The following is an 11039-nucleotide window of genomic DNA, read 5'->3' as shown; positions in this document are numbered from 1 at the left end:
TGGGCAATGTCGGGGGCGGTGAGGTGGGATTTCAGGCCGGTGGCAGGTCATGGAGGGACTTAGGGCTCCTTAGTTAGCAGGGAGAGGGCATCAGAAGAGGGGCTGTGTCTTGCTGTGAAGGTCCTTCCCTCTCTGTGCCACAAGGACACAGACTGGGGGTGGGGGTGGGGCTGAGGCTGTGGGTGTGGGCTGAAGGGGCTGAAAGAAACAGACCCGCCTGGAGCCACCCTAATCTAGGGCTTAGCTCTGACTTCAAAGCTGGCGGCTTCAGCTTCATTGGAATGTCCAGCCATGGTGGGGGCAGAAGGGGGACGCCTGGTTCCCATCAAGCTCCAGAGAGTAACTGCGGCCTTTTGGAAGCTGTGAGGATGGGGCGGGTGGCATGAGCGCAGGGTTGGGGATCTCACTGGGGGCATATGGGGGTCCCTTACAACTAACTGTGTGACCTTGGGCCTGTGACTTAACCTCTCTGGGCCCTTGTATTCCTCATCAGAGAATGATAACTCTCTTCCAGAGCAGCACTTGGTGTAGGATCTGGCCTGGAGTGGGGGAACCCCAATCTTGTGTGACCTGGTGTCTGAGCACAGCTTTTGCCGTTAAGTGCAGCCGTGTGGCCCCACAGCGCCACCTACTGACAGTTGAGCAGCCGCGCCAGCTCTAGCTTCCCCAAGGTCTCCAGGGTTGGGCATATCTGGGCAGCTACTGGCACAGATTAAATGTGCAATTTGGGGGCAGACAAGTCTGAATGTGAGTCTAGGCTGCCTACATTTCTGGCTGAATGGCAGAGCAAGCTCTTTAACTTCTTTGAGTTTCAGTTTCCTGTAAAAAATGACAGCAGACGCTTAGCACCCACCGTGTATCAGGCACTGTGCTTGTATGCACACACGCATGTCTCCCAATAGCCACAGGAAATAGAACTTATTGCTATCCTCACTTTATAGATGAGAAAACTGAATGTAAGACACTGGTTCTGAGCTGCACAGCCAGTAAGTGGCAGAACTGGGATTTGAACCCAAGCAGTCTGGCTCCTCAGACCTTGCTTATTACCATTAGGTTAACACACAGCTGGTACAACTGTCTTTCAGGGATACAGGTTACTCCTGGTAATTTAGCTGAAACCCTTGGTAGTGATTATGGTGACCCTAGAACCAGATTTGCAGTTGTTCTGGGCTCAAGTCCTGGCTCCACTACTCACTAGCTGTGGGACCTGGGCACGCCACCCAAGGCTTGGTGCTTCAGTGTCCTCATCAATGGTTTCCTGCGAGTGTCACAGATGAGGCACGGAAGGGACACACAGTGCCTGGCAACAGTGATTACTTTGTTGTTCTCACTTATCAACGACATCCTTGTTCTGAGTAGGTGGGCCCCTGCTGGTCCCCCCAGGGATAGTCCACGAAGCAGTCCTCACGCTGCCGGAGTCCTGCATCCTGGGACACCAGAAGGCTGGCAATTCGGGAGGGGGCTGGACATTCAGAGGGAAGGGATCTTCGTCCTCCTTCCCATGTCCAGGGCAGAGAATGGAGGCTGCCTAAGCCCTGGGACCGAGTGAGGGGAGGGAGAAACAACGTGGAGGGGCTTCGCCTGTTGGAGCCTAATTCACACCCTCCTCCAAATTTGTCGGGAGAAGGGGTCCCTCTCCTTTTGGGCTTCCCGGCGTCTCCTGTGTAGCCTAACCCAACCATCTACTTGGGAACCTGGGAAGCCTCCCAGGATGATGGGGTGGGAGGAAACGCCTGCTACCATCCAGCGCGTGATCCCCTCTGCGACCCCTTGTTTCCTGGTCTGCAAACAGAGTTACATTATACTTCCAGCCATTTCCAGTGGGGGTGGAAGTTTCCAAACTCCCCCGACATTTTCCTTTCCCCCTCAGCATGCCCGTCAGGTGTTGGATCAACCAAGGATACCAGTTCTCAGCCTCCACACATCTCCACTGGGGAGGCCCTCGTCGGTGCCATTTGACGCTCCAGTGGGAGCAGCAATCTTCCCAGCAGTCATGGTGGACGATGAAAGGGCCCAGGATGTGGCCCCAGGCTCAGGATCTGGGGACAGCCATCCTGATCCAGCCTGCCCTCTTTCTATGTGGGCCTCCTGTTTGATGCAATACCCGCTCCCGGAAATTCCCTCCGTAGCTCTGTAATTACTGGTTCTTCTCCTTCCTGTCCCACCCCCAAGCTTCATCACGTTTTTTGCCAAAAGATAGGAGTCTGCTATAAAACCTGGAGGCCTGAGCCAGCTTGAGTACATCTAAATAAAATGTAAAGGGAATGGGTACCCCAGAAACCTACTGTCCAGACTGGGAGACTTTTGGATGGGACCACAGATCCAGCTGGGCCCAGAATAGCCCTGGTTTGGGGCTAAGAAGCCTCACCGAGCCACCATCCAGGGAGGCACTCATGAACAAGCACTGTCTCTCTGCAAACCTACCAGTGAGGGGGTGAGCTCCCTGCTACTGAGGGGGGTATGGGGCGGGCCATCCTTTAATAGCCTTCATAGCACTTGGACTTCTATTCTGAGTTTCAGGCTTGTCAACTTCTGGGAGGTGGGCCAGGCAAGAGGAGAGCCCATTTTACAGATGAGGAAGCTGAGGTCCTGAGACGAAAAGTAGCTTGCCTTTGTATATGCAGGAAAGAAGTGGCAAAATGGACCCAAGAAGCCAAGGCTGAGATCTCTGGGCCCAGTGCTCTCCCCATTGCCTGCTTTGGGGCTCCCACCCCTGGCTCTGGTCTGCTCCCTGGAGGCTGAGCATGGATGACATGAATCCCCAAAGAGTGCTCAAGGTTGGAGCTACTGCGGCCTGGGAGGGGGCTAGTCCTGGGCCCTGAGGCAGACACTGGGACACGGTGAAGACCTAGGAGGAAGGAGAATTTTAGATGAACTAAGGATAGAGGAAAGAGGTGGACCTGGAGAGGCAGGTAATGGGAGACGTCTGGAGCTGGAAAAGGGAGTGATGTCTTCTGAGCACAGCACATTGAGCCCTGGGCCTCTCTGAAGCCCTGTGATATTGGCAACAATAGATTTTGACAAAGATCTCATATTCCACATATACTTTTTAAAAACCCTACATATTAGTAATGGAAAGATAACAACAACAACAAAAAACCCAGGTAAGTAACAAAAAAGGGTATCCAAATGGCCAGTAAAGACCAGAAAACACACTCAACCTCATTCCTCATAAGGCAAATGCAAATGAAAACTTCGGTAGGGTGCGTGCTCACCAGAATGGGGAAAATGGTGCTAGAATCCCCTTGCTGAAGATGAGGAAACGGAGACTCAGAGGAGCTAAGACACTTGTCCAACGGCCAAGGACGGCCAGGACTGTCTGCCCTCAAAGCCTGCCATCTTTCTGCTCCGAGGGCATGGTCAGGCTGGTTTCCACTGGCCAGAGATTTCCTGAATGCATCAGTCACTTTGCAAACCACTGGCGGGTACCTCCTTCGCCAGTCCCATGCTGGGCACTGGGAGTCAGGGCTGCTCCATTTTTGAGCAGCTGTGTCCAGAGAGGGTGGGTACGTCCACAAACAACCCATGGCAGGAGGTATGCAGGGTCCTGTGAGGCCTGGAGGAGGGAGAGGCCCTTGCTGCCAGGGACAGAGTGAGAAGCCTGGGCACCAGTGAGCTGGGCTTGCCAAAGCAGGAGGAGCTTAGGAGGCAGCAGCCAGCCAAGCTGGGTGGGTGGTCCGGAGGCAGGCCCTGAGGCTGGGAGAAGGCCGTAGGGTCAGGCGGCAGTGCCTTGGGCCTCCCGCCAGATCTGGGTGCTTGTCCTGAGGGCACTGACGCTGCTGTCCGGGGTGTGGGTGCTGTGGGCTCTGTGACATGGTCTTTCCTGTGGAGAATGGATGGGAAGGCTGTTGCCCACAGAGTGATGACAGAGGCCACTGCTGGACACAAGAGGGGCACGTGTGCCCTATCCAGGACTCCTGCCCTGTGAGTGCTTGGAAAAGCCAGAGGCTGCTGCCCTGTCTTTGCGGGTGGAGCCAAGAAGGCATGCCAGGAGGGCAGAGGGTAGCACTCTTTAGCCATCTGAATTCCATTTCCTCTTTGGTTCCCAGGCCATGCCCTGTGAGCTCACAGAAAAGTGGGGCCTCCCATTAGCTGCAGGCCAAGGAATTCTAGCAGATTACATCCAAGACGGAACCAGCTGCTCCCTGAGGCTGGTCCCTTCCCCGCAGGGAGCTGGTGGCCATCAGAGGGCAAAGCCTAGACCAAAAGTCCCTTTAGCTCCAGCCTCCAGCCAGGCCCGTGGTGTCAGGGCCACTAGTCTGGGATGGTGTATGTCTGCCTGATGTCACCAGTCAGCTTTGCCAAAGCCGACTCACCAGAGCAAACAGGCTGCTGTGTCCCCAAGAGCAGGGACTAAGGAGGCTGGGCTGCCCTACCCCACCAGGTGCACAGGACATTTGGCAGGTCTGGGCCTCATTGGGGTCTGGGCTTGCTGTCCAGGTGGACACCCTGCTGTCTGCCTGCATACCCTGCTGTCCCACCCATCTGCACCCTTTTCTGGATTTGAATGTTTGTCCATGAAACGGGGTGTTGGCCAGGCCCGGGAGGCCTGGGGGCCTGTGATTTGTGTCCTCCACACTGGGTCATCAAAGACTTTACGAGGCCCTCTGGCAGGTCCCCTGGGTTTCCACAAGGTGAGATCATGTACCTGAAAGCAGGGCCTGCCCGGCCCTGCGCCCTGAATGGGTCCCTTGTTGTCTAGAGCCCAGTTGTCAGTGCCCAGCTTAGCAGGGGGTAGCCCTGCCAGAGGCCAGGTGAGGGTGGCAAGAGTGGGGGCAGCTCGGTCTTGGCCCTGAACATACCCACCAGTCAGGGGGCCCTGATCTCTCCGCACCCCTGGTCCCAGCAGGTGGGCCATGGGAGGGGGGTGCTGTCTGACCCACTCAGCTTCCTTATGGTTTCTGACACCCAAATGCTTAGTAAGGGCTTTGGGGCTCCTTCGTTCAGCAGCTTGGCTCTGATACCTCCCCTGGGGTCCCGCCACTCTCAAGGTGTTTCCAACCCAGGGAAAAAAGTGCAAGTCAGTGAGTCTGAAAAATATGACGTGGCTGGTGGTATCTTAGAGGGATGAGCACAGAGAAGGGACTGAATGCTGATCCGTGGGTGGGAGGGGCACTGCAAGCTTGGCCTAGATTTCCAGGCAGGGAAAGGGAGGTGGGAGGGCAGAGAGAGGGTATGTGCCGGAATCTGTGCAGGATGGGGGCTGGCCAACTCACAGGCCCATGGACAGTGTACTGTGTGAAGACAGAGAGACAGGCAAGGAACAAGGAGGGGGACAGCTGTTGTAACCCCCTAACGAGAGGCACGAGGCCTGGAGCAGTAACCAGGGCAGGACAGTGGGGATGGTGGGAAGCAGGGAGCAGAAGGAGGCAGGCGGCAGGGATGGCGCGTGAGCTAGGGAGCGTCCCTGTCCCACGGGGCCCACTTTCCAGTCCTTATTCTTTCTTCAAAACCCTCAGTCCCTCCCCATCATTAGAAAGTTTCACTCTGATCTCTCCTCGAATGCTTTCTCAACATTCCTCCCATAATTTGTTAGATGTTTGCACACTGGCCATTTTTATACTTCTTAAAACTTTGAAACTTTTAAATACTAAACAAATAAGTCAGCAAAAACGACCACGGCGGGATTTTTTTTTTTTTTTTACACTTAGTGGACTAAGTAAATAAATGCTCAGAAACACATACAAATCCTTTTATGCAGTGTTTTAAGTTCAAAATAGTGATGCATATTTAATGTTCTACAGCAGGGGTTGGTAAGTCCCTGTAAAGGGCCACCAGACAGTAAATCTTTTAGGCTCTGCAGCCATACAGTCTCTGCCACAACCACACAAGTCCCTTGTTGTGCAGAAGTAGCCATGAACTAGACATAGATGAATGAGCCTGCCTGTGTTCCAATCACACTTTATTTATGGAGACCAAAATTTGAATTTCATATAATTTTCATGCACCAGTCACCAAATAATGTTCTTCTGATTTTTTTCCAGCCATTTAAAAATGTAAAAATCATTCTTACAGAATGATTGCCTTGTACAAAAACAGACAGCAGGCTGTTTTCCATAGTTTCCTGACTTCTGTTCTATAGTGTAGAATGGTGAATCTTTTTAAAAAATAGTAAATAAATACTTAGAAATGCAGATACATTTCGTAAGTGGCTATGCCATATGTTGTAGTTACCCATTGCTGCAAAAAACTGTCCCCAAACTTAGTAAGTAATTTAAAGCAATAGCCACCTCACTAAATCTCGTGATCCTGAGTTAACTGTGCTCAGCTGGGAGGTTCTTCTGCTTTGTGAAATATTCACTGGGGCTGCAGCCAGCTGAGGGCTGGACTGGGCTGGAACATCCCAGATGGCGCGTGTGTGTGACTGGCAACTGATGTTTGATGTTGGCTGAGTCCTTAGCTGGAGCTGTCGGAATGAACGCCTGAATGTGGCTTTCCCACATGTTTTGGAACACGATGGCTGGATTCCAAGAGACAGTGTTCCAGAGGGAGGGAGCAGAAGCTGCCAGTGTTCTTAAAGGCTAAGATTGGAACTGGCACGGCATCCCTTCCATGGCATTCTGTGGAGTAAGCAGTCACAGGGCCAGCCTAGACTCAAGGGGAGAGGAAATAGATCCCTTGAAGAGAGTAACAAATAATCTGTGGCCATCTTTAATCCACAATGCCACCTGTCAAAGTCAACAAGTGGATGGATGAACCGGTGCAGATTTCAAATGATCGCTGGAGGCTTGGATGTTCATGGACGACACACGAGCACCACGGCCAGCTGGACAGCGGGCATACGTTCCCAGCCAGTTGGTGGCTAACATTTATTGAGCACTTACAAGGGGCTCGCTGGAAGTGTGATGTCGTACCTCGTTCCTGCGAAGTATCAACTGTTGTTATTCTAGATGCACAGAGGAGAAATGGAGGCTTAGAGTGTTCCCAGTGTCCATGGGGCATCCCATGATGAAGCCCAAGTATCAGGGGGTGCTGGGGTATGGGGCTCAGAGGGAGATCAGGGCTAGGTGGGCAGATTGGCTAAGATGGTGAGAAGTGACTTGTCCAAGTTCATGCTAGCGTATGAGGAGAACTGAGACAAGAACTCAGTGGTCCGACTCAGGGCCTCACCCCAGGAGGGGCTCACTCTTCATCATTCCCTGGACTTGGGGAGAGAGCTCTGCATTTTCATTAAAAGGTGGACCAGTCAGCCTCTTTGAGCTTCAAATTCCTCATTGGCAAATAGCGTCAATAATGGCTTCCTCTCAGAGCTATAGTGAAGGTCAAACAAGAGAACACTCACTATCACCATCATTTTGGAGTGTTAAGTCTGGGTGTTTGGAGCTGGTAACTACTCACTTGGCATTCCAGCCACTGGTTTTCTCATCTATAAAATGGAGCCAGGTGTTGTGAGATTAAGTGAGATAATGAGTGTAGTGCATGGAGCACAGAACAGCGCCCCCACCTCCTTAGCTGGTAGAGGACAGCAGCTCTGTCCCATTGCTAGGTTCCCAGCCTAGTGACCGATAGATGGTAGTGCTCAACATATACTGAATGTGTACATGAACGGACGATACTGAACCCCTGTTGCCCCTAGAGAGCACAGAGGAGGACGGCGTGTGCACAGAGGACAGACTGGCAATGGGAAAGTCCCCTGAGGACCCTGTCTGCCTCTTGGGAGGATTGGGGTCTCTGGGATTAGGTAAACCCAGGGCTCTCCCCACTTGATGACTGGAAGTTCCTGGGAAGAGGAAAGATGAGGGGCAAATTCAGTCGTGCACTGCAAATCGTGGGGGAAAGCCACAGTTTGTAGCATTTGCCAATTCCTCTGGTATAAGTACTCTCACCACGGCTGATTTCAAGATAGCATCGTGACATCAACTGGCCTGCAACCTACTGAGAAATTAACGATCGGTTCTTGGAGCTGGCATGAGCAGGTCCCAGCACCCCTGGGTAAGATTTTATCCCCCTCCTCTCACTCCATGGAGCAGGGTAGAGTGGGGTGGGTGCCCATGGAGACCCATGGTGTGTATAACGTAAGGAGTGGGCTAGTGATCATGGAGAACGGACCCAGATGTGGCCATCCCCTGAAACTCAGGCAGGTTGGCTAGTTGCTTTATTTATTCATCTCTACTCTCTGCCCAAAATAAATTCAAGGCATTTTATAGCAGTGAAGACAATGCAATACGATGTAGTGAATAAAGGATTTATTGGCTGATGAAAGTTAGTAAGCTAGTGTTTGGAGGGACTAGAACAGGCCAGGAGTGAGGTTAAGACCCCAAATGAATGCCACAAGGTACTTTCCTTCCTGTGATCTCCTGGGCTGCTGCCACTCCCCTATGACCCCGAAGATGCACTTGGCCCTGACTGACAGCCGGGAGGTGAGAGTGTCTGGGGGAGCCTAGAGGGGTCCCAGGCAGGGAAAGGGAAGGCTAGGGACACCACTGCTATCTTCAATTTTCTGCAGGGACATTCTGGGACAGCAGGAATGTACAAGGTCCAGAGGGCAGAACCAGGGCCAACATGGACCTCCGTCTAAGAAAAAGCAGTTCACAGAGCTGTTCATAGAGGATCCTCACTGCCTAGGAAGGTAGAAAGCTTCTTGTCAGGGGAAGTGTGTAAGCAAATGCTGGGCAACTACTGATTAGAGGCTTTCTGGGCACTTGACCTGAGGTCCCATAGTGCAGGCTATTGACCAGTCAGTATAGGAAGAGGTTAAGAGTGTGGCTCTGGGACCTGTCTCAGTTCAGCAGCTTCCTAGTCATGTAGTCAAATTTCTTAACCTCTCTTTGCCTGGGTTTCCCTGACTCTTCACCTCTACGCCCTCCAGTTACCCTCCTAACTGGACTCCTGGCAGAAATGTTCCAGGTCTCCTAGGGTTCCCAAAGCAAGCTGAGCTTGAGAGGAGCAGGTGCGTTGGTGGTAGTAAGAAGCGGAAGCTCTGGGGCTGCTCGAAGACTGTGCGCTCAGCCTTCCCCCTCAGCTCCTGCCTAGGCCTTTCTGCTGCTACTCATGACCTGTCCCTGGGAGGCGGGGGGTCCTGGAGGCAGGCTGCTTCTGATCCCTCTCTGTCCCCCAGATCTCAACACAGGCTTGGCACATAAGAGACCAAGTGAGTGGCTGATAAGTGAATGGACAAGAGGATGGATGGATGGATAGATGGATGGATGGATCATGGATGGGTGGAGTTCGGAAGGGAAGAAAGGGTAGTACATAGCTCTTTAATACAATTGCAAAGCATTCTCAGCTCATTTATTTTGTTGTAGTCTCACAACTCTAATTTGAAGGCAGGGCTAGACCCATGAATCCTATCTGTAGAATTGAACACTGAATGAAAAACTGATAAAGCAACTTGCTCCATATCACACAGGGAGGACGTGATTGAGGCACAGGTCAAGGTTAGTCTCCTGACACTTCGTTCCTGATGCCTTTTCCGATAAGCTCCATTGATTCCCTCGTTCATTCATTTACTCAGGTAGTCACTGTCACTGGGTGTCCCTCATTCAAGCAGAAGTTTTCTGAAGCCGTTTTGGGCTACCTAGTGTTGGGGACTCAGAGATGAAGCAGACCTGCTCCCTGGTTTCGAGGAGCTCTGAGGGGAGCAATCCATGAGTAGACAGATGGGACTGGGGCAGAGGCCTGGGTGAAGTCCTGAGGGCACTAAACATTCTGGGAGATGGACTCCGAGTCAGCGTTTCTGAGGAAATGAGGCCGGGCTGGTCCTCGAGGGAGACACAGGAGCTGGCCAGGTATAAAAAGATAAGGCCATTGATTTCAGGCCAAGGCTGTGTAGGACGCCAGGTCACAGCAGCTTAGCTCCCCTCTGGGACACATCAGGCACCCTGGGCAGCTGGAGTGAGGGATGAGTGGTGGAGAGGGCAGGGGTAAGGCCAGGAAGGTGGTGGGGATAGACCTGCAGCGCTTTGAGCTCCAGGCTGTGGAGCTGGGACCACATCTGAGGCAACAGGAAGATGCTGAAGAATATGAGGTGAGGAGGGTCTTCCAGCTGAGTGAGGAGAAGTCTTGGCCCTCACCCAGGCTGTCTCTCGGCCACCTCCGCCCCCAGGCCCACCCTCAGCACCATGCCACCTCAGCCAGGCCTGGGCCCCAGTGCCACCCTCTCAGGCAGCGAAAAAGCCAGGCAGGGCAGAGGCCCACCCACGGCTGCCCACCCTGGGAGTATGGCCCTCATCGCCAAGGGTCTGCCCGCCACTCTGGAAGACCCCAGGGCTGGGTTTAGCAGGCACAGCGCCTCAGAAGCTGCCTCCACAGGCGAGGCCCCAATGCCAGGTGCGCCACTACGCTCATTAGGCCCTGGTACGTGGCCGGGCTTTCAGTGTCTTTCTGAGAATCCCTGAAGAAGAAAGAAATCAAAGGCTGGGGATTGAAAAACAAGGATGAGGAGATATAAAACAAGATTTCTATCTAAATAATTTCCTCTAATTGCTGGTAAGAGACATTAATTTTCCTTTTGAAGCTCCCCGCGGCCCGGGGCGCCTCGGGCCGTGCCAGGATGGCAGCCCGTCTAGCCGGATTATCTCACCACCGCCCGCAGGACTGGCACAGTGCCCACCTCGGGGGCGGGCCGGGCAGGCTGGGTGCTGCTCAACTCAGGCTGGGGGTGCTCAGGGCGGGTGAGAGCAGGAAGGAAACAGAGGAGCCCTGATCTGGTGTGCAGAGGCTGCAGTACACAGGGCCTTCACAGCTCTGTGTCGTGGGCAGGTCTTCTGAACACCGTGGGGTGGACGCAGGAGTGTGGGGACCTGACAGGCCCCGCTCTCTCTTCTATGCTGTGGAACCACTGGGCCTTCAGACATGTAATGCACTGGCAGGCAGAAGCCTAGGAGACTGCCTGCCTCCCCATGTGTCCCACCTCTGACTGCAGGCCCCAGCTGGGCAGAGGCAGGTGAGGGCAGCAAGGGTAAGGCCAGGGTGACAGAGACCCAAACAAGTGCCCACTTGCCCACAGCTCCTCTAGGGGATGTAGGCTTTATTATTATCCCCATTTTGCAGATGAGGGCATTGAGGTTTGAAGTAGAGGATAGGTCCCACTGTGAGAG

This window comes from Rhinolophus ferrumequinum, chromosome 7 (assembly GCF_004115265.2).
Source record: "Rhinolophus ferrumequinum isolate MPI-CBG mRhiFer1 chromosome 7, mRhiFer1_v1.p, whole genome shotgun sequence".
Classification (NCBI taxonomy): Eukaryota; Metazoa; Chordata; class Mammalia; order Chiroptera; family Rhinolophidae; genus Rhinolophus; species Rhinolophus ferrumequinum.
This window is presented reverse-complemented; position numbering follows the sequence as displayed.